We start from the raw sequence: 27,370 nt of genomic DNA on the forward strand, positions 1-27,370 counted from the left end.
CCTTTTCTGAAAATAAACCAAACAGAAATTAACTTTCTGCTTCAAGGGAATTTAAAACTTCCATTAAAATATGTTCCCTGTAGAATTTCTGTAGCAGTCAATTTTGTTTCATGTAAGATTGTTTTGATGTCTTGTGTTTTAACAGCTAGGAGTACTGTGCATTTGTATCATGCCCAAGAAAAGGATGTGTCCTGCCTCATGTGAACTTTTTCTACATTTGCATGAAGAGTTTTTGCAAACATTTAGCCTTTTTTTTTTTTTTAAGGATGGAAATAGCCCCTGAAAAGCATCACTAGAACCAGCATGCTGGTAAACAGCAGCAGCAGACGGATTGCATGGAGACTAGACACTGCAAGTGTTGTCTGATGTGAAGGAGACGTGTGCATCAGTGCGACAAGTCTAACAAGCAGTAGTAACTGGAAGGGAGATAATAAGGAGTATGAAGAGAACTATGGATAATGTATCATCTTTTATTATATAACCACACCATGAAGATGTCATCTCACTAGTGGCAGAACTTTCCAGAGAAGGGGACATGATTTATAGAGCTCAAGCTATGCAAAGCATTGGATGCTATTTATCTTATGGGTTGGGGGCCATTATGGGCTGAATGGTTGTGTTCAAAATTCACGTGTGAAGGGCCTTCCCTCAATGTGATGGTAGTTGGAGAGGATGCCTTTGGGAGGTAATTAGTGTTAGGAGGTCAGTAGGATGTAGCCTTCATGATGGGATTGGTGCTCTGGTAACAGACACTAAAGCAACTCTCCCATCCAGCATTATTCTCTCTCTCTCTCTCTCTCTCCCTCTCCTTTCCCTCAGCACACAAGGAAGTCATCTGATCACATAGCAAGATGACACCCAGCTATGAGCTCAGAGAAGATGACACCTACCTTGCCAACACCTTGACCTTGGATTTCCAGCCTTCAGAACTGTGAGAAATAAATTTCTATTGTTTAGGCTGTCCAAGCTATTGTATTTTATATGTCAGCCTGAGCTGACAAGGACAGGGGCCACTAGAGAATATATGTGTGTGTGTGTGTGTGTTTGTGTGTGTGTGAGCCTGGCATGGTGAGGTGAAACTCGAGTGTAGTAGTTTTTACATTACGACCATTGTGGTCTTTAATGTCACAGCTGATTGCAGGTTGAGGTGGACCCACCTCCACTTCCCACCACACATAAATTGTGACTCACAAAGGAGCAGACTGAATCCTGCTCTCTCCTCCATCAATGCCCGTCATTTATCTTATCTTGGGTCTCCTTGTTATTGAGACTGGTTTTTAATGTTTTTTGTTTTTAAAATAATGGGAACTCAGACGGTGAAGAAAAACTCACCATTTTCACATATGGGCAAATCTGACAAAGTTTTGGATTCACTGAAGTTGAGCTCAGCGCAGTGAAGGCTGGGAGGAGAGGAGTAATTTGGCCCCAGGAGCTGATGTGGCGAAGTGTAGGTGGACCCGGCCCAGCCCTGCTCCCTGCCCCACCCCACACTTCCCCAGGCACGCTTTGTCTCCAGCTCCTCTGGGGTTGCCTGGTTCCAGGACTTGCTGTCCTCCTCTGTCTCCCCATGAGCCACTCTTTCAATGCTGAGCCCCACTGGGGAAGAGATTGGCTAATGAAACCAAAGGTAATCTAAACTAGACATTTCAGAGGAGATGTCTGTTTTGTTTTAATGGCAACTTTGGGTTGTTTCTCTTTTCCCTACCCCTGTTACACATAATAAGAGTTAACAGTACTCAACAGCATGTGTTTATTGGATCACCTCTATATATTAGGCATTGTATAAGCTGCCAAGCATAATGATAAGTAAGACCTGGTCTCTGAACTTGAAATGCTTCCATTTCAATGTGTAATAGGAGAGTGGGTGGAGTAAGGCAATAAATAAAGAAAAATAATATTAATGCATTTTGTTTTCTGGTTGAGGAAAGAGAAGTTCATTCAGGCACGGTCAGAGGGTGGATTTAATAGAGTTTCACAGAAAAAGTAAGAGTTAAATTTGGAGCTTGAATGATAAAAGTCTGACAAATGGGATTGAGTAATAAGAGCCTTCTAAGGCAGGCAGGCGTGAAGAGACTTGCAGTATTCAGACAGCTGAAAAATCTGGCTACAAGGTCAGTGAAGTGGGTTTATGGCAAGGAGAGGGCAAGAGATGACCCTGGAAAGTTGGGTCATATCTAGACTGAAAAACGTCTTGTAGGATAGGCTATAGGGTTTGCCTACTTCAATCTTGCCAAAGGGGTATGGACAAGAGTCTTAAGCAGGAAATTATTGTGGAAGTTTGATTTCTGGACAATCCACTTAGGGTGGAATGACAGGTGTTAGATCAGATTGAAGCCTGTGGTAACATTCGCAGGGATGGGGATGCTGTGGTTAAGGCAATGCAAGTGAAAGAAGGAGCCAGAGAGGATTACAGGGCTTGGCAGATCTAAAAAGGAAGGACAGTTGGTTGTGCTTCCCTACATGTAAAACTTCAGAACTGAGGATTTTTGAATTGGTAAGAAGAAAATTAGGGAATCATGTCTTTAGTGGGATATGATGAGAATTGACTCTGATGTTGTCATTTACCTGGAAACACTGTCTTATGTCATATAAATGCTGAGTTATAAGTGCAGGGGTGGAGACAGATGCCTAGTTTCCTGATGTATCTAAATATTTGTAACAGTTTTGCCTGCCTCCAAGAGCTACATAGAAAAGCAACCCATGTCATATTGAAACTCATGAAGCAAGTTAATGACAAAGTTAAATCTCATTTAAACTTGACTTTTTAATGGAATAGTTTATTTAAATACACAATTGAATTAACCAAAAGTATGACTCATTGGAAAAGACTCTGATGCTGGGAGGGATTGGGGGCAGGAGGAGAAGGGGACGACAGAGGATGAGATGGCTGGATGGCATCACTGACTCGATGGACGTGAGTCTGGGTGAACTCCGGGAGTTGGTGATGGATAGGGAGGCCTGGTGTGCTGCTATTCATGGGGTCGCAAAGAGTCGGACACGACTGAGCGACTGATCTGATCTGATCTGATCCTTTCAATAAATAGTAACCAAAGACCATACTTTGGAGAACTCCCTCTCCATTTGTTTCCTATCACAGATCAGTTGTCATTTGATATAAGCAAGAAGGGCACAGTGAAATGATGAATAAATGCCACTTGCTCTGGTGATCTCCACATATTTTTTTTATTCATTCATTTAACTGTGACCCTATGTGCTTATGCTCTGGATACTTTCCTAGGTATTAGGACATATTCTTTGATACCAAGATGCTTATAGTTTAGCAAACATGATCTCAAAAAAATACACATGTAGGAGCAGGTATCAATATGGAAATTGTATTAACTTGTGTTTAAATATGAAAATATTGGTTAGAAAAGAGACATCTCTCATTTAAAAATAAAAACCAGTATGCTTATCCTTTTTCAAAATATTTAAAGATATTCTTGTTCATATTGTAAAAAAAAGCAATTCTGAAAAAGTATTATTTTAAATATATTCTTTTGCTTGTTTTCATTGATTAGATTCATACTGCCAATATCTTCATTGCAGTCTGTTGTAATTTTAGCATATTAACATAATGTGATAAAATGCTAATTCTTTTGTTTCTTGCTGATTACAGTACCAAGAGACTATTTTATATATTTAAACTAATAAATTTTAAATCATATTGTATAGATTAAATGCTTTCCCCCGGAGCTATTCAACCACCATTATGTACAATGCTATGCCAAGAAATAAGAAAATCTATATGAAATGGAATATTTTCAGAGAAAAATGTTATCCAACTGAATTTAGAAGAATTGATACTTCTTATTAGAAATAGTTCTTTATAGAGATATTAAAAAAGGTAGTCAGAAATGTATCCATATAAAAAGAACTTGGCCTAAAGTTATCTTTGACAAAGGATACAAGTATATACAATGGAGAAAAGACAGTCTCTTCAATAGGTGGTGCTGGGAGAACTGGACAGCTTCGTGTAAAAGGAAAAAAAATGAAATTACAATACTTCTTAACACCATACACAAAGATAAAGTCAAAATGGATTAAAGACCTAAATATAAGGTCAGAAACTATATAACTCTTAGAGGAAAACAGGCAGAGGACTCTTTGACATAAACCACAGCAAGATCCTCTATGACAGACCTTCTAGAGTAATGGAAATAAAAACAAAAATAAACAAGTGAGACTGAATTGAACTTAAAAGCTTTTGTGCAGCATAGGAAACTATGAACAATGTGAAAAGGCAACCCTCTCAGAATGGGAGAAAATAATAGCAAATGAAACAACTGACAAAGGATTAGTTTCCAAAATATACAAGCATCTCCTATAAGTTAATACCACAAAAACAAACAGCCCAATCAAAAAGTGGGCAAAAGACCTAAACAGACATTTCCCTAAAGAAGACATACAGATGGCTAATAAACACACAAAAAGATGCTCAACATCGCTCCTTATTAGAGAAATGCAAATGAAAACTACAATGAGATATCACCTCACACCAGTCAGAATGGCCCTCATCAAAAAATCTGCAAACAATAAATGCTGGAGAGGGTGTGGAGAAAAGGGAACCCTCTTGCACTGTTGGTGGGAATCTAAATCGATACAACCACTACGGAAGACACTATGGAGATTTCTTAAAAAACTAGGAATAAAACTACCATATGACCTAGCAACCCCACTACTAGCCATATACCCTGAGGAAACCAAAATTGAAAAAGACTCATGTGCCCCAATGTTATTTGCAGGACTATTTATAATAGCTAGGAAATGGAAGGAACCTAGATGTCCATTGACTGACAAATGGATAAAGAAGCTGTGGAATATTGCTCAGTCATAAAGGCAAACACATTTGAGTCGGTTCTAATGAAGTGGAGGAACCTAAAGCTTATTATACAGAATGAAGTAAGTCAGAAAGAGAAAGCAAATATGTGTATTGATGCATATATATGGAATCTAGAAAGATGGTACTGATGAACCTATGTGCAGGGCAGCAGTGAAGAGGTAGACGACGGAACAAACTTATGGACAGGGGGTTGAGGGGAGGAAGGTGAAGGTGGGAGGAATGGAGAGAGTAACATGGAAGCATATGCACTACCATAGGTAAAATTGGCTTCCCTCGTGGCTCAGATGATGAAGAACCTGCCTGCAGTGCAGCAGACCTGGGTTTGATCCCTGGGTCAGGAAGATCCCCTGGAGAAGGAAATAGCAACCCATTTCAGTATTCTTACCTGGAGAATCCCTTAGACAGAGGAGCCTTGCGGGCTAGAGTCCACGGGCTCACAGAGTCAGACAGGACTGAATAACACTTTCACTTTCATATATAAAATAGATGGCCAGTGGGAATTTGCTGTATGACTCAGGGAACTCAGACCAGGACTCTGTAACAACCTAGCGAGGTGGGATGGGGTGGGAGGTGGAAGGGAGGTTCAAGAAGGAAGGGACATGTGTATACCTATGGGTGATTCATGTTGATGTATGGCAGAAACCAACACAATATTGTAAAGCAATTATCCTTCAATTAAAATTAAATAAAGAAAAAAACAGTACCTGGCCCAGAAAAATTTAAGAACAATTCTTACCAAAGGTAAGGAATTGTTAATTTACATTACAATTGATCTTTGAACCACATGGGTTTGAACTTCATGGGTCCATACATACATGATTTTTTTTTTCAATAAACATATTGGAAAATCTTTTTTGAGATAATTTGAATAAGTTTACAAACTTTATAACCTAGAAATATTGAAAAAATTAAGAAAAATTGTGTGTTGTGAATGTATAAAATGGATGTAGAAACCCATGTATTTTATCAATTATCAATATACACAAATCTATTATCAAAAGTTATCAAAATTTAAACACACAAATATAGAATGTACATAATATCACTCACAGGTGGGAAGAATATAAGTCCACATAAAGGCATGATGTATTTCATTTTTACACAGGGATTTTTTTCTTTTTTAATTTTTATTTTATATTGGAGTATATTTGATTAACATTGTTGGGTTAGTTTCAAGTGTACAGCAAAGTGATTCAGTTATATATATATATATACATGTAATTATTCTTTATGAAATTCTTTTCCCATTTAGTCTATTACAGAGTACTGAGCAGAGTTCCATGTGCTATATAGTAGGTCTTTATTGGTTATCTATTTTCAACATAGCAGTGTTTACAGGTCAATACCAAACTCCCAATCTATCCTCCTCCCTCACCCCAGGTTTCTCCTCTGGTAACCATAGACTATAAAGAAAACTGAGTGCTAAAGAATTGATGGTTTTGAACTGTGGTGTTGGAGAAGACTCTTGAGAGTCCCTTGGACTGCAAGGAGATCCAAACATCCCATCCTAAAGGAGATCAGTCCTACATGTTCATTGGAAGGACTGATGTTGAAGCTGAAACTCCAATACTTTGGCCACCTGATGCAGAGAGCTGACTCATTTGAAAAGACCCTGATGCTGGGAAAGATTGAAGGCAGGAGGAGAAGGGGACGACAGAGGATGAGACAGTTAGATGGCTGGACACGGGTTTGGGTGGACTCCGGGAGTTGGTGATGGACAGGGCAGCCTGGCATGCTGCGGTCCATAGGATTGCAAAGAGTCGGACATGACTGAGCGACTGAACTGAACTGAACCATAAATTCATTCTCTAACTTTATAAGTCTGTTTCTATTTTGTAAACAAGTTCAACTGTATCATTTTTAAAAAAAAAAAAAAGATTTCACATATAAGCAATATCATAATATATTGGTCATTTTCTATTTGACATATTTCACTTAGTATGATGATCTTTTGGTCCACCCATGTTGCTGTAAATGGCATTATTTCATTCTTTTTAATGGCTGAGTATAATAGTACCACATCTTCTTTATCCACTTCTCTATTGATGGATGTTTATGTTGCTCCCATGTCATGGCTATCGTGAAGAGTGCTGCAGTGAACACTCTGGTATATGTATCCTTTTGAACTATGGTTTTCTTTAGATATACACTCAGGAATGGAACTGCTGAATCATATGGTAGCTCTATTTTTAGTATCTTAAAGAACTTCCATACTGTTCTCCATAGTGGTTGCATCAATTTACATTCCCACCAACAGTGTAGGAAAGTTCCCATTTCTCCACACTGTGTCCAGCTTTATTTTTTGTAGACTTTTAAATAATGACCATTTATTATCACCATATATTACCATATATCACCTACAGCTGGTGATATCTTATTGTAGTTTTGATTTACATTTCTCTAATAATTAGACATCACCAGATGGTCAACACCAAAACCAAATTGATTATATTTGTTGCAGCCAAAGATGGAGAAGCTCTGTACAGTCAACAAAAACAAGACCAAGAGCTGACTGTGGCTCAGATCATGAACTCCTTATTACCAAATTCAGACTTAAATTGAAGAAAGTAGGGAAAACCACTAGACCATTCAGGTATGACCTAAATCAAATCTCTTATGATTATACAGTGGAAGTGAGAAATAGATTTAAGGGCCTAGATCTGATAGACAGAGTCCCTGATGAACTATGGACTGAGGTTCCTGACATTGTACAGGAGACATGGATCAAGACCATCCCCATGGAAAAGAAATGCAAAAAAGCAAAATGGCTGTCTGGGGAGGGCTTACAAATAGCAGTGAAAAGAAAAGAAGTGAAAAGCAAAGGAGAAAAGGAAAGATATAAACATCTGAATGCAGAGTTCCAAAGAATAGCAAGAAGAGACAAGAAAGCCTTCCTCAGTGATCAATGCAAAGAAATAGAGGAAAACAACAGAATGGGAAAGACTAGAGATCTCCTCAAGAAAATTAGAGATACCAAGGGAACATTTCATGCAAAGATGGGCTCGATAAAGGACAGAAATGGTATGGATCTAACAGAAGCAGAAGATATTAAGAAGAGGTGGCAAGAATACACAGAACTGTACAAAAAAGATCTTCATGACCCAGATAATCACGATGGTGTGATCACTGACCTAGAGCCAGACATCCTGGAATGTGAAGTCAAGTGGGCCTTAGAAAGCATCACTATGAAAATAGCTAGTGGAGGTGATGGAATTTCAGTTGAGCTATTTCAAATCCTGAAAGATGATGCTGTGAAAGTGCTGAACTCAATATGCCAGCAAATTTGGAAAACTCAGCAGTGGCCACAGGACTGGAAAAGGTCAGTTTTCATTCCAATCCCAAAGAAAGGCAATGCCAAAGAATGCTCGAACTACTGCACAATTGCACTCATCTCACACGCTAGTAAAGTAATGCTCAAAATTCTCCAAGCCAGGCTTCAGCAATATGTGAACCGTGAACTTCCAGATGTCCAAGCTGGTTTTAGAAAAGGCAGAGGAACCAGAGACCAAATTGCCAACATCTGCTGGATCATGGAAAAAGCAAGAGAGTTCCAGAAAAACATCTATTTCTGCTTTATTGACTATGCCAAAGCCTTTGACTGTGTGGATCACAATAAACAGTGGAAAATTCTGAAAGAGATGGGAATACCAGACCACCTAACCTGTCTCTTAAGAAATCTGTATGCAGGTCAGGAAACAACAGTTAGAACTGGGCATGGAACAACAGACTGGCTCCAAATAGGAAAAGGAGTACGTCAAGGCTGTATATTGTCACCCTGCTTATTTAACTTATATGCAGAGTACATCATGAGAAATGCTGGACTGGAAGAAGCACAAGCTGGAATCAAGATTGCTGGGAGAAATATCCATAACCTCAGATATGCAGATGACACCACCCTTATGGCAGAAAGTGAAGAGGAACTAAAAAGCCTCTTGATGAAAGTGAAAGTGGAGAGTGAAAAAGTTGGCTTAAAGCTCAACATTCAGAAAATGAAGATCATGACATCTGGTCCCACTTCATGGGAAATAGATGGGGAAACAGTGGAAACAGTGTCGGACTTTATTTTTTTGGGCTCCAAAATCACTGCAGATGGTGACTGCAGCCATGAAATTAAAAGACGCTTACTCCTTGGAAGGAAAGTTATGACCAACCTAGACAGCATATTCAAAAGCAGAGACATTACTTTGCCAACAAAGGTCCGTCTAGTCAAGGCTATGGTTTTTCCTGTGGTCATGTACGGATGTGAGAGTTGGGCTGTGAAGAAGGCTGAGTGCCGAAGAATTGATGCTTTTGAACTGTGGTGTTGGAGAAGACTCTTGGGAGTCCCTTGGACTGCAAGGAGATCCAAGCAGTCCATTCTGAAGGAGATCGGCTCTGGGATTTCTTTGAAGGAATGATGCTAAAGATGAAACACCAGTACTTTGTCCACCTCATGGGAAGAGTTGACTCACTGGAAAAGACTCTGATGCTGGAAGGGACTGGGGGGAGGAGGAGAAGGGGATGACAGAGGATGAGATGGCTGGATGGCATCACTGACTCAATGGACGTGAGTCTGAGTGAACTCTGGGAGATGGTGATGGACAGGGAGGCCTGGCGTGCTGTGATTCATGGGTTCGCAAAGAGTTGGACATGACTGAGCGACTGAACTGAACTGAATAATTAGTGATGTTGAACACCTTTTCATGTGCCTGTTGGCCATCTGTATGTCTGGAGAAATGTCTATTTAAGTCTTCATTCAGTCATGTTTTTGAGCACCTGCTGTGAGTTTGCACTATCACAGATCCATGATTTTATGGAGAAACCATTTTCTAAAAGTAACTTTTGCCCAAGTGGCCTCTTCACAGAACCACTCATAACTGGAGATAATTTTTAGTTTTCTCAGGTTCCATTAAAAAAGTATAAATACATGATATTTAATCACACCTGGCTAAGTTTATATAGGGCACACTCTCCTACTGTAGTAACTTCCTAGTCACCTGTGTTACTAGTGTGCTGAGCTCAGTTGTCATGAGGACCCACTTGAAATGCATGTGATGCTCATCACCTCCACATGAGCAGTTCATCTCTCCCATAGGCTGTGTATCACAGTAAAAAGTGACCTCTTGCCATCCTTTGTTTAATGTAATATTGTAAACCTTGAATAGCACCACAGGACCCACGGAGTGCTACTAGTGATGGTGGAAGAGCTCCCAGGAAGCAGTGAAAAGTCATGATGTTACAGGAAACGTTGAACTACTTGATGTGTATGATGGGTTGGGGTCTGCAGCTGCGATTCCACCATTTCAAGATAAACAAATCCAGTATAGTGACTACTATAAAGGAAAAAGAAAAGGAAATTTGTGAAACTGTCGCTGCCCTTACGCCAGCAAGCATGAGAACCTGGCACTCTTTGTGAAATAAGTTTTTATCTCAATTGAAAATGCAGCTTTTATGTGAGTGCAGGATTCTTTTAAGAAAGGTATATCTAAAGGCTGTAACATGATTCAAGGAAAATCAAAGTCACTTTTTGTCACCTTAAAGCAAAAGGAATGTGAATAATCTAAAGCTGGAGAAGTTAATGCCAACAAAGGATGGTTTGATAATTTCAGAAAGATGTTTAGCCTAAAAAATCATCAAGATAACAAGAGAAGCAGCTTCTGTTGACCAAGAGACAGCAGACAATTTCCAGAGGCCATTAAGAAAATCAAGGAAGAAGAAGAATATCTGCCTGTTAGGCTTTTAATGCAGACAGAAGTGCTTTACTTTGAAAAAGATGCCACAAAGGACGTTTATTAGTAAAGTAGAGAAGTGAGAGCCCTAAGATTTAAGGCAGTAAGGGATAGGTTAATTCTACTGTTTTGTGCTTAGAAAGCATCACTATGAACAAAGCTAATGGAGGTGATGGAATTACAGCTGAGCTATTTCAAATCCTAAAAGATGATCCTGTGAAAGTGCTGCACTCAATATGCCAGCAAATTTGGAAAACTCAGCAGTGGCCACAGAACTGAAAAGGGCAATGCCAAAGAATGATCATTTCGCATGCTATCTAGGTCATGCTCAAAATCCTCCAAGCTACGCTTCAACAGTATGTGAACTGAGAACTTCCAGATGTACAAGCTGTATTTAGAAAGGTCAGAGGAACAAGAGATCAAATTGCCAACATCTGTTGGAACATAGAAAAGGCAAGAGAATCTCAGGAAAACATCTACTTCTGCTTCATTGACTATGCTAAAGCCTTTGACTGTGTGGATCAGAGCAAACTGGGGAAAATTCTTAAAGAGATGGGAACACCAGACCACCTGACCTGCCTCCTGAGAAATCTGTATGCAGGTCAAGAAGCAACAGTTAGAACTGGACATGGAATGACAGACTTGCTGCAAATTGGGAAAGGAGTATGTCAAAGCTATATATTGTCACCCTGCTTATTTAACTTATATGCAGAGTACATCATGCAAAATGCTGGGCTGGATGAAGCTCAAGCTGGAAGCAAGATTTCCAGGAGAAATATCAATAACCTCAGATATGCAGATGACACCACCCTCATGTCAGTAAGTCAAGAGGAATTAAAGGGCCTCTTGATGAAGGTGAAAGAGGAGAGTGAAAAAGCTGGCTTAAAACTCAACATTCAGGAAACTAAGATCATGGCATCCAGTCCCATCAGTTCATGACAAATAGATGGTAAAACAATGGAAACAATGACAGACTTTATTTTTTTGGGCTCCAAAATCACTGCAGATAGTGACTGCAGCCATGAAATTAAAAGACGCTTGCTCCTTGGAAGAAAAGCTATGACCAACCTAGACAGCATATTAAAAACAGAGACATTACATTGCTGACAAAGGTCTGTACAGTCAAAGCTATTGTTTTTCTAGTAGTCATGTACGGTTGTGAGAGTTGGACCATAAGGAAGACTGAGCACTGAAGAATTGATGCTTTTGAACTGTGGTGTTGGAGAAGACTCTTGAGAATCCCTTAGATTGCAAGGAGATCAAAGCATTCAATCCTAAAAGAAATCAGTCCTGAATATTCACTGGAAGGACTGATGCTAAAATTGAAACTCCTATACCTTAGCCATCTGACAGTAAGAACTGACTCTTTGGAAAAAATCCTGATTCTGGGAAAGATTGAAGGCAGGAGAAGGGAACAACAGAGGTAGAGATGGTTGGATGGCATCACTTACTTGATGGACATGAGTTTGAGCAAACTCCAGGAAATGTTGACGAACAGGGAACCCTGGTGTGCTGCAGTCTATGGGTTCACAAAGAGTCAGACATGAGTGAGTGACTGAATAACATCAACACTAACTGTTTTTTGCAAATGTAGTCAAGGTTGTGGTCAGAACTGCCCTTTTCTATAAAGTTGCTAACCTCCAAAACTTAAGGGCAGAAGATAAACACCAGCTGCCAGTCTTTTGACTGAACAACAAGAGAGCCTGAGTATGAGAACTCTTTTTTTTTTTTTTTTTTTTTTGAATTGATTCCACTGATGCTTTGTCCCTGAAGTCAGGAAGTATTTTGCCAGGAAACTGTAAAGTTCTTTTGATGGTGGAGACAATGCCTCTGCCCACCAGAACTGCATGAATTCAACACCAAAGTCATAGTGGTCTGCTGCTGCTGTTAAGTCACTTCAGTCGTGTCCGACTCTGTGTGACCCCATAGAGGGCAGCCCACCAGGCTCCCGTCCCTGGGATTCTCCAGTCAAGAACACTGGAGTGGGTTGCCATTTCCTTCTCCAATGCATGAAAGTGAAAAGTGAAAGTGAAGTTGCTCAGTCGTGTCCGACTCTTCAAGACCCCATGGACTGCAGCCTACCAGGCCCCTCCGCCCATGGGATTCTCCAGGCAAGAGCACTGGAGTATTTGCCCCCAATACAATGTCTCCACTTCAGCCTCTAAATCAGGAGCTTGTAAGCACCCTTGAGGCTCTATGGAAAGGATTATTAATGCTTTAGGAGAGAACCTTGGACATCATGAAATTCTGGAAGGATTACACCATTAAAGATGCCATCATTGTTGTAAAGAAAAAAAAAAAACTGTGAAAGCCATCAACTCCTTCCCTTATCACACCCCTCATATAAATTCCCATTGGAGAAAACTATGTCCAGATGTTGTGCATTACTTCACAGGATTTATAGAACGAATCAAGGAAATGATGAAGAAACTTGTGGATGTGTCAAAAAAGGTAGAGGTTTTCAAGATACAGGTCTTGGAGAACTTCCAGAGCTAATAGACACCACACCGGAGGAATTAACAGAAGACAGCTTGATGGAGATGAGTGCTTCTGAACCAGGGCCAGCGAGGACGAACGTGTTGAATAAGCAGTGCCAGGAAACAAATTGACATTAGAGAAACTGACAGAAAGGTTTTGACTATTCAGCTGCTTTTGACTTCTTTTATGACGTGGACCCTTTTGTGATATGAGCACTGAGACTAAAGTAAACGGTGAGAGAGAATTGGTCCTATATAGAAATATTTTTAGATGAATGAAAAAGTAAGAAGTCAGACATTAAAGTAAATTTCTGTGAAGTTACACTGAGTGAGCCTGGCTCTCCTACCTCCCCTCCACCTCCTCCACTTCCTCTGTCTCTACCATCCTGAGACAGCTGGCCAACCCCTGCCCTTCCTCCCCAGCCTGCTCAACATGAAGACCTTTATGATGATCCACTCCTGGTTAACAAATAATACATAATCAATCACGATGCAGCACAGTTCATACACTTAATCTGTTATTTATGTGTGTGAGCATCTCATGTGAAAATCTAATAACTGTCTGGCAAAAACTGTATGAGATATTTTTGTGTCATCTTCATCACCTAAGCGTCCATTGTGTAGAACATCATGTGCAAGATTTGTATTGAGGTGGATAGCCTGTCCTCACATAGACATAAAGTGAGTGATATTTAATGTAAAATTAGTAATGTGTTAGTTTTCTTACTGTTTTATAACTTTGCTTTCAAAGAATTACAAGTACTGTATGCCTCTTTCTCTCTTGAATTGTAGAAACTTCATATCAGCCTATCAACACAGGTAAGTTGTTTTTAAAAAATAACAAAGTTTTCTATACTGTGTTATGAATATGACTCTATGCCATAGGTGATACTCTATGCCACAAAATTTTTATAACAATTAATTTATTAGTGTGTAGGTTAGGCTACTGTGAAGCAGTTGTATCAATTACGTTGTTGTTCTTAGCCACTCAAATGTGTCTAACCATTTGTGACCCCATGGACTGTAGCCCACCAGGCTTCTCTGTCCATGGAATTTTCCAGGCAAGAGTACTGGAGTGGGTATTCATGCCCTTCTCTAGGGAATCTTCCTGGCCCAGGGATGAAAACTGGGTCTCTTGTGTTGCAGGCAGATTTTTTTACAGTCTGAGCCACCAGGGAAGTCCATCAATTACATTAGACAACATTAAAGCAATCCTATTGCAGCTTCTTTATTATTAATGCATGAATGGTTATACCTGTATAAAAATATCAATTTCTTTTTCATGATATCTTTTCATTTTTGATGTCTTGTGTAGTAATACATGTAACATCTACAGTGTTTTGTAGCATATCAGGCAATATTGATGAAGGTATTGACAGACAATTTATCTTGTAAGCAGACAACATAAAGTTATGGCATCAATAAGTACAGTACTATAAACATATTTTCTATTTCTTATGAATTTTTCAATAACATTTATTTTCTCTAGCTTACTTTATTATAAGAATTCCATTTATAATACACACAACATAAAAATATGTGTTAACTGACAGTTTATGTTATTGATAAGGCTTCCAGTCAACTGTAGGATATTAGTAGCTAAGGTTTTGATGAGTCAAAAGTTGTACATAGATTTTCAACTCCACAGCAGGCTCAGTTCAGTTTAGTTCAGTCGCTCAGTCGTGTCCGACTCTTTGCGACCCCATGAATCGCAGCACACCAGGCCTCCCTGTCCATCACCAACTCCTGGAGTTCACTCAAACTCACATCCATCGAGTTGGTGATGCCATCCAGCCATCTCATCTTCTGTCAACCCCTTCTCCTCCTGCCCCCAATCCCTCCCAGCATCAGTCTTTTCAAATGAGTCAACTCTTCACATGAGGTGGCCAAAGTACTGGAGTTTCAGCTTCAGCATCAGTCCTTCCAATGAACACCCAGGACTGATCTCCTTTAGGGTGGACTGCTTGCATCTCCTTGCAGTCCAAGGGACTCTCAAGAGTCTTCTCCAACACCACAGATCAAAAGCATCAATTCTTCAGTGCTCAGCTTTCTTCACAGTCCAACTCTCACATCCATACATGACAACTGGAAAAACCATAGCCTTGACTAGATGAAGCTTTGCTGGCAAAGTAATGTCTCTGCTTTTCAATATGCTATCTAGGTTGGTCATAACTTTCCTTCCAAGGAGTAAGCGTCTTTTAATTTCATGGCTGAAATCACCATCTTCAGTGATTTTGGAGCCCAGAAAAATAAAGTCTGACACTGTTTCCGCTGTTTTCCCATCTATTTCCCATGAAGTGATGGGGCCAGATGCCATGATCTTCATTTTCTGAATGTTGAGCTTTAAGCCAACTTTTTCACTCTCCACTTTCACTTTCATCAAGAGGCTTTTTAGTTCCTATTCACTTTCTGCCATAAGGATGGTGTCCTCTGCATATCTGAGGTTATTGATATTTCTCCCAGCAATCTTGATTTCAGCTTGTGCTTCTTCCAGCCCAGCATTTCTCATGATGTACTCTGCATATAAGTTAAATAAGCAGAGTGACAATATACAGGCTTGATGTACTCCTTTTTCTATTTGGAAGCAGTCTGTTGTTCCATGTCCAGTTCTAACTCTTGCTTCCTGACCTGCATATAGGTTTCTCAGGAGGCATGGTGGGTTGCTACCCCTAATTCCTGCCTTGCTCAAGGGTCAACTGTATATGAAAAAGATGGAAGCCTTTTTAATTCTTTAAGTCTTGTGTGTGTGTGTGTGTGTATATATATATATATATATAAGAAAGCTAAGCAAGTGAGTATACCACAAGGGAAATGACAGAGATGTTTTATTTATTTATTTTATTTATTGTTTTTATGAGGATAAACATGAATAGCTTTAATAATGTATCATGAAATCAAGCCCATCAAATATATTTAAATTTGAAATATGAGAACTGCCATTAGAATCAGAAATTATCACTGTTAATATTGTACAGGTGATGTTAGCCAATGAATGGAATAAAAAAATCAATAAATAGCTCCAAGACACAAAGAAACAAAAAAATGAGAGTTAGAAAGGACACGTTATGTTTGATTTTCTTTGTTTTTTTTTTTTTTTTTACTTTCTAATCTTCTCTTTTATTATTATTTTTTTAAATTTTGAGGTCTTTTTCAATCTTTCCCCTACAGTTTTGTGGTTCTTTTTTTTTTTTTTTTTTAGACTTGGAACTTAATTCTTTATTGTGATTTATCTTATGCTTCCTGATTATGATCTAACATAACTGATCTTATGAAACAAACTTTTTTTTTTCTCGTTTCATACATGATATTATACATGTTTCAATGCCATTCTCCCAAATCTTCCCATCCTCTCCCTCTCCCACAGAGTCCAAAAGACTGATCTATACATCAGTGTCTCTTTTGCTGTCTCGTACACAGGGTTATTGTTACCATCTTTCTAAATTCCATATATATGCATTCATATACTGTATTGGTGTTTTTCTTTCTGGCTTACTTCACTCTGTATAATAGGCTCCAGTTTCATCCACCTCATTAGAACTGATTCAAATGTATTCTTTTTAATGGCTGAGTAATACTCCATTGTGTATATGTACCACAGCTTTCTTATCCATTCATCTGCTGATGGGCATCTAGGCTGCTTCCATGTCCTGGCTATTATAAACAGTGCTGCAATGATCATTGGGGTACACGTGTCTCTTTCAATTCTGGTTTCCTCAGTGTGTATGCCCAGCAGTGGGATTGCTGGATCATAAGGCAGTTCTATTTCCAGTTTTTTAAGGAATCTCCACACTGTTCTCCATAGTGGCTGTACTGGTTTGCATTCCCATCAACAGTGTAAGAGGGTTCCCTTTTCTCCACACCCTCTCCAGCATTTATTGCTTGTAGACTTTTGGATTGCAGCCATTCTGACTGGCGTGAAATGGTACCTCGAACAGAAAGAGAAATTAAGGAAACAATTCCATTCACCATTGCAACGGAAAGAATAAAATACTTAGGAATATATCTACCTAAAGAAACTAAAGACCTATATACAGAAAACTATAAAACACTAGTGAAAGAAATCAAAGAGGACACTAATAGATGGAGAAATATACCATGTTCATGGATTGGAAGAATCAATATAGTGAAAATGAGTATACAACCCAAAGCAATCTATAGATTCAATGCAATCCCTATCAAGCTACCAACAGTATTCTTCACAGAGCTAGAACAAATAATTTCACAATTTGTATGGAAATACAAAAAACCTTGAATAGCCAAAGCTATCTTGAGAAAGAAGAATGGAACTGGAGGAATCAACCTACCTGACTTCAGGCTCTATTACAAAGCCACAGTCATCAAGACAGTATGGTACTGGCACAAAGACAGAAATATTGATCAATGGAACAAAATAGAAAGCCCAGAGATAAATCCACGCACATATGGACACCTTATCTTTGACAAAGGAGGTAAGAATATACAATGGATTAAAGACAATCTCTTTAACAAGTGGTGCTGGGAAATCTGGTCAACCACTTGTAAAAGAATGAAACTAGAACACTTTCTAACACCATACACAAAAATAAACTCAAAATGGATTGAAGAGCTAAACATAAGACCAGAAACTATAAAACTCCTAGAGGAGAACATAGGCAAAACACTCTCCGACATACATCACAGCAGGATCCTCTATGACCCACCTCCCAGAATATTGGAAATAAAAGCAAAAATAAACAAATGGGACCTAATTAAACTTAAAAGCTTCTGCACAACAAAGGAAACTATTAGCAAGGTGGAAAGGCAGCCTTCAGAATGGGAGAAAATAATAGCAAATGAAGCAACTTACAAACAACTAATCTCAAAAATATACAAGCAACTCCTACAGCTCAACTCCAGAAAAATAAATGACCCAATCAAAAAATGGGCCAAAGAACTAAATAGACATTTCTCCAAAGAAGACATACAGATGGCTAACAAACACATGAAAAGATGCTCAACATCACTCATTATCAGAGAAATGCAAATCAAAACCACTATGTTTGATTTTCTACTCAACCAAAAATTATTAAGGTTTCTAAAAATATTTAAGGAAAGTGATTGTCATTCAGTCAACATATAAAAGTAACTATACTATATGGATACATTTCCATTTAGAAATGTAAATGATGAAAGTATATCCTTTAAAATAACTGAAAAACTTAGAACATGCAGGAATAAATCTAATCAAAATGTGCAACATCTATGAATTAGTTTCCTGTGCTGCTGTAACAAATTACCACGAAGTTAGTGTCTTAAGGCAACACAGATTTATTGTTTTATCATTTTCGAGGTAGGAGTTCAAACTAGTTAGACAGGACTGCATTCCTTCTGGGGTCTCTTTCTAGTTTCTGGAGACTACCTGTGTTTCTTGGCATATGAACGCTTCTTTTATCTTAATAGAAAACCATTTGCATCACTTTGACCTCTGCTTCTTCACAGACTTTTCTGTTTCCCTCTTTCATCTTTTAAGGATTGTGATTACATTAGGCCTACATGGATAATTCAGAATAATCTCCCTCATCTCAATACCCTTAATTTAATCACATCTACAATGTCCCTTTTGCCATGTAAGGCATTAAAGTAGATTATTCAATCAACTATAATCTGTATGAAGAAGATGAGGCACTGTAATGTGGTCATTAAGATTATTAATTTTAAAGTCAGACTACTTAAAGGGGAATTGTAATTCTATCACTTAGATTTACTGTTTTTATGATTGTAAGAAATTTTGCTAAGCTTCTTTTTCTTAAATGTAAAGTAATAATAATTATTCTTCATTCCACAGTGATTTCAGGAAATAAGATAAACTGCTTAAAGAGTTTTGCACAGTTTGATAATTTAAGAAAACATTGCATGCATAATCAAGAACAGCATGTGATTAAAAAAAGAAAGATTATAGACAATAAAGTATTCTTGGTAAATATAGTTAAGCTTATCAATATAAAATTTTGATAGAATTGAAAGAAAAATTTTGGGAAATGTCATAATATAAAATAAGAGAATGGCTTCCCAGGGGGCGCTAGTGGTAAAGAACCTTCCTGCTACACGAGGCGTAAGAGACACAGGTTAAATTCGTGGGTCAGGAAGATCCCCTAGAAGAGGAAATGGCAACCCACTCCAGTATTCTTGCCTGGAGAATCCCATGGACAGAGGAGTCTGGCAGGCTACAGTCCATGGTGTCACACAGAGTTGGACATGACTCAAGCAACTTGGCATGCACACAAGCAAAATAAGACAACAAAGGGAAAATGTGAACTAAAGTTTAAAGACATAGAGAATAATTTTAGCAATTTCAACATTTGATAATGGGTCTTCCAGAAAGAGAGAACAGATTCAACAGAGAAAGTTATAATAAGAATAATAGTTTCTCATAGCTAAAGAATGACATGAGTCTTCAAATGGAAGAGAATTATTAACTGCTAAATGAAATGACTATTATCAGACTTCTTATGGGAAATACTAGATTCTGGAAAGCAGAGGAGTACTATGTTAAAAATCTGTCAGGCAATGAATTTCAACCTAGATTTCTATACCTAGTCCAACTATCACTCAAAGTGAAGAGAAGATACATTTTCAGGTACACAGAGACAGAAGTTTACCTTCCATGTAGTCTTCATTAAGGAAGCAAAGTGAGGGAATGAAATAAAAAAAAGGACTTGACATCTGAGAACAAAAGGAACCACCTAAGGAGAGAAAGGCAGACAGTCTTATCATAAGTGTGGCTAAAGCCCAGAGGTAATTAGTCTAGGTTGGAGTAGGAGGGCTTGTGGGTCACTATCTCTAGTGTGTGTAGCCTTAATCTGTAGCGTCCAAAACATCTCACTGCCTTGTCTGTACCTCACCCAATAGAAAGGAAAAGGGAAAGAGGAGAACCTCCCCTTAAGTACATGATCAAATGATTCTCATTTCTGCTTATGTCCTACTGGCCAGAAATTAGACCTGCTGAACCTAATCACACTTACTGAAATGGAAACTCAGGCTCCCAACCTTGTAGCCTAAACTGTTTCATTATTCCATCTGCTCTTGAAAACTGTTTATTAAATGCTTAACATGTGTCAAACACTGTGACAAGTTCTTGAATTAACTTACTTCATCTTCAAAATAATCATATGAGGTAATATTCTCATTTAGAAAATAAAAAAAGAAAGACACATGAAGTTTAAATTATTTTCCCAAGGTCATACAGCAAGTAAGTTGAAGAGTCAGGATGAGAATTCACATCTAACGCTAGTGTTTAGAATCTTCATTACCAAACTGTATTGCCTTCATCATGATTGTCAACTGATGCAACGAGTCAAGGTTCACAACCACCAGAGCTGAAATCTTGGTGTCACTTGTATTATATGCCTAGGAGCTGTGGTCTCCTGAAAGGATATAAAAAGACACCGATATGAACTTTGGGTAAAGATCATATTTGTGGAATGGGGCTGATGGGGAGCAACTCTTGATTGTCTGGGATATAACTGAAGTTTCAAATGTTTAAATTAGGGGTCTCTGGAAGCATTTCCTCACATCTTATCTCTATAAATGGAAATGCTTTAGACATAACCCAGGTACTAATCATTTCTTAAATCCATTAATTTGCTTTGTATTTAGAAATAATTTTTTTCCAAACTGAGAAACTCTTTGATATTATTTATTTAAATTCTGTTACAACTTTGAGTCTTTTCCAGTCTTCATGGGTCTTTTAATTGGAAAGTGAATGAGGCCCAGCTCGCTTACTGCCTCTAAACTTGGAAATTAACTCAGTGCCAATCAGTGTGCTATGTAAGGAGCAGGTATTAAAAGACAGAAAGCTGAGTCATGGCTACTTCATATGCTTAGCAGGTCTGAGCAGATATAGTGACATCCAAAGGGAAAAAGTAATATCATACAAAATCACTTACATGTGGGGTATAAAAAATGATACAAAACAGAAATAGACTCACAGACAGAAAGCAAATTTATCATTACCCAAGGGGATAGACAGGGAAAGGATAAATTAGGAGACTGAGATGAACATAAGCACATTATTATATATAAAATAGATAAGCAATAAGGGCCTACTGTATAGAACAAGGAATTCTACTCAAAATTTTGTAATAAACTCTAAGGAAAGTAATCCAAAAAAGAATATATATATATATATCAGGATCACTTTGCTGTGCACCTGAAACTAACCCAAGGTTGTAAATCAACTATACCTGAATAAAAACTTTTTGAAAAGAAAAAATGACTCCGTGTTTAGCATGCACTTTCTCAGAAAATTAATGCTTTTCTTGTGAAGAGGTGTCTGTATGTTGGTGATTGTACATGTAAGTGAACAAGTGTTTCAATGGTTAGGAAAGTCAGCTGGTGGAGAAAATTTGAAGGGCACCAGCCTTGAAGTGTCTACTCTGTCCTGGAAGACTTTGGAGTATCAGGGCTTGGCCTCATTCCTCAAGTATGCTCTTCAGAGGCAGAATGCCAAATATCACCAATGACTGCTTGGCTAAGGCCCCCAGGAGTTTATTCTAGGGCACATTAATAAGATTTGGGGAAATGCCCAGATTGGGAGAAAAAAATGAATCTGGTTTGAAAATAGTACCTGTGAGCATACAGTGGGATTTGCCTTAAGCTGGGTCCCCAGCCACTTGACGGGGTGGGAGGGCAGGGAAAGAAGGAGGTAGAAAAGTGCATCTCTCAGTACAGTAAGGAGCAGGTCTGAAGGGGACGTGTCTGAGCAAGGAGTCCTGGGAAGATTCATTTCTCTGGATGCTCTTCCTTTGAACTCTCAGAAAAGCCATGCTTACTAGACAGTTTCAGTTTTCTCCTAGGTGTAATCCTCTTTAATTTCTCCAACCCGTCAGTAAAATAAAATACTCCTGAACAGCTGTGTGTGGGAATTGTTCTGAATAAAGTGAGGATAAATGGACATGTGAATTGCATTAGTTCTCAAGAGCTATAATGAGGGAACAACTTCAATGTCAGGGGCTTGGGGGGTGTCAGGCAGGTCCACTTTGCTGCTCTCAATGTTAGGGGCAGCACTACGGTAACAGTCTGGGGAGTAGGCAGGACAGGAAGGGCTTACAGAAAACCGCTTCTTCTCTTTCCAGATGGTGGCAGGGAGTGGTGGTGGTGGTGATTTATGGCTTCATGGAGGGAGGGTGATAATTGGAAGTAAACTTTGAGGTAAAGTGCTTGTTTATTTGTCCGTCTTTTCCATTGTCATAATTTTATTACCAGTCTCCTAGTAAGATTAAAAAATAATGGTTAGCTAGATTTATTGTAATCATTTCACTATACATATATAGAAATAGTATCAAATACCTAAAATTAATATAATTCTATATGTCAATTACATACCTCAATACACTTTTTTAAAGATTAAAAGATAAGTGGTTCCTTCTGATAATCATCATCACAAAAACTTGCCTGGGTAAAATATTATTACTTTTCTCTATATATGTTTATACAAAGAAATACATTTTAAAGAGATTTCTGATAAGGGCATTTGTGCACAGAATAAATGTTCATATGTCTTTTACAAATACAATTCTGGCTAAAAAACAATATGCTTAGATTAGCATTTATAGTGCAATTCAAAGATAACAACGTGTTCCTAACATATACCGGGCCTGCTGGAAACCAGGAGAGTTTGTAAATAATTTAACAGTCTTCAGTAGTATAGGCTGTGGAACATCTGGAATCTCTTTCTTCTTTTTGGATTGCACACTTTCAGATTTGTTTTGCCATCTTTCCTGTTTTTCCCCTAAACTACCCAATAAGGAAAACTGAAAATCTGAAAGGTGCTCATCCTCCTGACTGCTTTTTTCTCCCTCTAACTTTCTTGGCACCAGATGACAGAAGGAAGTTTATTCCCATCATCAGGACATGCTGGTCCTATTGAGAAGCCATTCTCAAGACTAACCTCTTACTGATGCCCCCTGCCAGAAGAGTTACTTAGCTCCACTGAAAGCCATGTTGTGCTTTTCCAGGCTACAGCTGCTGCACATAAATGAGGTAGGGAAGGTCTTAGAGTCATTTTATGGCTATTCTTCCATGTTCTAGAGTCAAGAAATCTCTGAGTCCTTATTAACATGCTCTCTCCACTACCCTTAGGGTCCAAATTGCTGATTTAAAGTATACATCACATCTTGGAAATTCCTGCCTCATTGGAGGAGAATAAGTGCTGTTCTGATGAGGAAACTCCATTTGCAGCAGCTGCACAGGCCCTGTCTTCATCTGTCACATCCGAGTCTCCTGTGGGAGGTGAGGGGTTGCATCCATCCACAGCTTTCCCACATGGCCTTCAGGGCAACTGTTCTGGTAAATGTGCTGGAAAGTGGTCCTGTTGGGAGCTGTGCATGTCCACAGTCCTGACTGAGAGTTATTTTCCTTCTTTGTCCTGTCCTAAAACAGCAGAATTTTTGAGTTTTACAGGGACAGTAAACATAGAGATTATTGTATCTTTTCTAGAGTTGCCTGGTGATTTGAATCCTGTGCAATTTAGATTATGAGATTTTGCATACTGTCACAGGCATTGGTAAGGAAAATATTTTTTGAGTGATTCCATTATAAAGTGACATACTTCCAGTTTGCAGCCCAGCTAAGACTAAGAATGACTAACCAAAAACACAGAGAATATTATCGATGGATTTTGGGTCTTCCAAGGAAAGCAATTCTCAATGTTGTAACAGACAATCCTAAAATCCCTGTCAGATTGTACAGTTAAATCCCATTTTTCAATCACATGATACCTACTGGAGGAGAAAGAGCTTTGTTACATGGTATAATTTGAGAATTCAGACTTCTTTCTTTTTGTGGGGCAGCATGTTCAAGTAAACCTGTATGCAGATCAAGAAGCAACATTTAGAACCCTGTATGGAGCAAATGATTGATTCAAGATCAAGAAAGGAGTACGGCAGGACTGTCTGCTGTCACCCTGTTTAACCTATACACTGACCACATCATGAGAAATGTCCAACTGGATGAGTCACAAGCTGGAATCAAGATAGGTCGGAGAAATATCAACAACCCCAAATATGCAGACCAGCTCAGTTCAGTTACTCAGTCTTGTCCAAATCTTTGTGACCCCATGGACTGCAACACTCCAGGCTTCCCTGTATATCATCAAATCATGGAGCTTGTGCAAAAACTCATGTCCATTGAGTCGAGATGCCATCCAACTATCTCATCCTCTGTCATCCCCCTCTCATCAAGGTCTTTTCCAATGAGTCAGTTCTTCACATCAGTGGCCAAAGTATTGGAGCTTCAGTTTCAGCATCAGTCCTTCCAATGAATATTCAGGACTGATTGCCGTTACAATGAACTGGATTGATCTCCTTGCAGTCCAAAGGATTCTCAAGAGTCTTCTCCAACACCACAGTTCAAAGGAATCAATTCTTCAGCACTCAGCATTCTTTATGGTCCGACTCTCACATCCATACATGGCTACTGGGAAAACCATACCTTTGACTATATGGACCTTTGTTGGCAAAGTAATGTCTCTGCTTTTTAATATGCTGTCTAGGTTGGTCATAGTTTTTCTTCCAAGGAGCAAGCGTCTTTTAATTTCATAGCTGCAGCCACCATCTACAGTGATTTTGGAGCCCAAGAAAATAAAGTCTGTCACTGTTTCCATTATTTCCTCATCTATTTGCCATGAAGTGATAGGACTGGATGCCATGATCTTAGTTTTTTGAATGTTGAGTTTCAAGCTAGCTTTTCCACTCTCCTCTTTCACTTTCATCAAGAGGCTCTTTAGTTCCTCTTTGCTTTCTGCCATAAGGGTGGTGTCATCTGCATATCTGAGGTTATTGACATTTCTCCCAGCAATCTTGATTCCAGCTTGTGCTTCATCCAGCCTGGCATTTTTTGCATGATGTACTGTGCATATAAGTTAAATAAACAGGGTGACAATATACAGCTTTGCCGTACTCCTTTCCCAATTTTAGCCAGTTCTTTGTTCCATGTCTGGTTCTAATTGTTGCTTCTTGACCTGCATACAGATTTCCCAGGAGGCAGGTAAGGTGGTCTAGCATTCCCACCTCTTAAGAATTTTCCAGTTTGTTGTGATCCATACATTCAAAGACTTTGATGTGGTCAGTAATGCAGAAGTAGATGTTTTTCTGGAACTCTCTTGCTTTTTTGATGATCCATCGGATGTTGGCAATTTGATCTCTGGTTCCTCTGCCTTTTCTAAATCCAGCTTGAATATCTGGAAGTTCTCGATTCACATACTGTTGAAGCTTTGCTTGGGGAATTTTGAGCATTATTCTGCTAGCGTGTGAGATGAGTGCAATTGTGCAGTTTGAACATTCTTTGCCATTGACTTTCTTTGGGATTGGAATGAAAACTGACCTTTTCCAGTCCTGTGGCCACTGCTGAGATTTCCAAATTTGCTGGCATATTGAGTGCAATAATTTAGCAGCAGCATCTTTTAAGATTTGAAATAGATCAGCTGGAATTCCATCACTTCCACTAGCTTTGTTTGCAGCGATGCTTCCTAAGGCTCACTTGACTTCACACTCCAGGATGTCTGGCTCTGGATAAGTGATCACCCCATCGTGGTTATCTGGGTCATGAAGATATTTTTTGAATAGTTATTCTGTGTATTCTTGCCACCTCTTCTTAATATCTTCTGCTTCTGTTAGGTCCATACAGTTTCTGTCCATTATTGTGCCCATCTTTGCATGAAATGTTCCCTTGATATCTCTAGTTTTGTTGAAGAGATCTCTAGTCTTTTCAGTTCTTTTATTTTCCTCTATTTCTTTTTCATTGCTCACTTAAAAAGGCTTTCTTGTCTCCCCTTGCTATTCTTTGTAACTCTGTATTCAAATGAGTATATCTTTCCTTTTCTTCTTTACCTTTAACTTCTATGCCTTTCTCAACTATTTTTAAGGCCTCCTCAGACAGCCATTTTGCCTTTTTTCTTTCTTTTTCTTGGGGATGATCTTGATCACTGGGAATGATGCTTAATTGTATACAATGTCATGAACCTCCATCCACAGTTCTTCAGGCACTCTGTCTATCAAATCTTATCCCTTGAATCTATTTGTCATGTCCACTGTATAATCATAAGGGATTCATTTAGGTCATACCTGAGTGGTCTAGTGATTTTCCCTACTCTCTTCAATTTAATGAATTTTCCAATAAGGAGTTCTTGATATGAGCCACAGTCAGCTCCCAGTGTTGTTTTTGCTGACTGTGTAGAGCTTTTCCATCTTTGGCTGCAAAGAATGTAATCAATCTGATTTCAGTATTGACCATCTGATGATTTCCATGCATGGAGTTGTCTCTTGTGTTGTTGGAAGAGTGTATTTGCTGTGACCATCCGTTCTGTTGGCAAAACTCTGTTAACCTTTGCCCTTCTTCATTTTTTATTCCAAGGCCAAACTTGTCTGTTACTCCAGGTATCTCTTGATTTCCTACTTTTGCATTCCAGTTCCCTATTATAAAAAGGATTTCTTTTTTGGTGTTAGTTCTGGAAGGTCTTGTAGGTCTTCCTAGAACTGTTCAACTTCAACTTTTTTGGCATTTGGGATTGGGGCATAGACTTGGATTACTGTGATATTGAATGGTTTGCCTTGGAAATGAACACAAATCATTCTGTCATTTTTGAGGTTGTACCCAAGTACTGTATTTTGGACTTTTTTGTTGACTCTTAGTGCTACTCCATTTCTTCTAAGGGATTCTTGCCCACAGTAGTAGATATAATGGTCATCTGAATTAAATTCACCCCTTCCAGTCCATTTTAGTTCACTGATTCTTAAAATGTCTATGTTCACTCTTGCCATCTCCTATTTTACCACTTCCAATTTACCTTGCTGCATGGACCTAACATCCCAAGTTCCTATGCATTATTGCTCCTTACAGCATTGGACATTACTTCCACCAGTAGTCACATCCACAACCAGGTGTTGTTTTTGCTTTGGCTCTGTCTCTTCATTCTTTCTGGAGTTGTTTCTCCACTGATCTCCAGTAGCATATTGGGCACCTACAGACCTGGGGAGTTCATCTTTCAGTGTCATATTGTTTTGCCTTTTCATAACATTCATAGGTTTTTCAAGGCAAGAATACTGAAGTGGTTTGCCATTCCCTTCTCCAGTGGACCGTGTTTTGTAAGAACTCTCCACCATGACCTGTCTGTCTTGGGTGGCCCTACAGGGCATGTCTCTTAGTTTCACTGAGTTAGACAAGGCTGTGGTCCATGTGATAGGTTTGATTAGTTTTCTGTGATTGTGGTTTTCATTCTGTCTGCCCTCTGATGGATAAGGATAAGAGGCTTATGGAAACTTCTTGATGGGAGGGACTGAATGTGGAGTAAACTGGGTCTTATCCTGATGGGTGGGGCCATGCTCAGT

General features: G+C 38.8%; 1 long non-coding RNA gene across 1 annotated transcript; it reads left to right on the forward strand.

Moving 5' to 3' along the window:
* Nucleotides 1–528: 528 nt before the first annotated feature.
* LOC129647654 (uncharacterized) lies at nt 529–23,373 on the forward strand. Its single transcript, XR_008712412.1, has 4 exons — nt 529–931; nt 22,121–22,196; nt 22,865–23,027; nt 23,127–23,373. It is a non-coding gene; the product is annotated as an uncharacterized LOC129647654 (long non-coding RNA).
* Nucleotides 23,374–27,370: the final 3,997 nt, after the last annotated feature.

The sequence above is a fragment of the Bubalus kerabau genome, chromosome 3, assembly GCF_029407905.1.
Source record: "Bubalus kerabau isolate K-KA32 ecotype Philippines breed swamp buffalo chromosome 3, PCC_UOA_SB_1v2, whole genome shotgun sequence".
NCBI classification, from domain to species: Eukaryota; Metazoa; Chordata; class Mammalia; order Artiodactyla; family Bovidae; genus Bubalus; species Bubalus kerabau.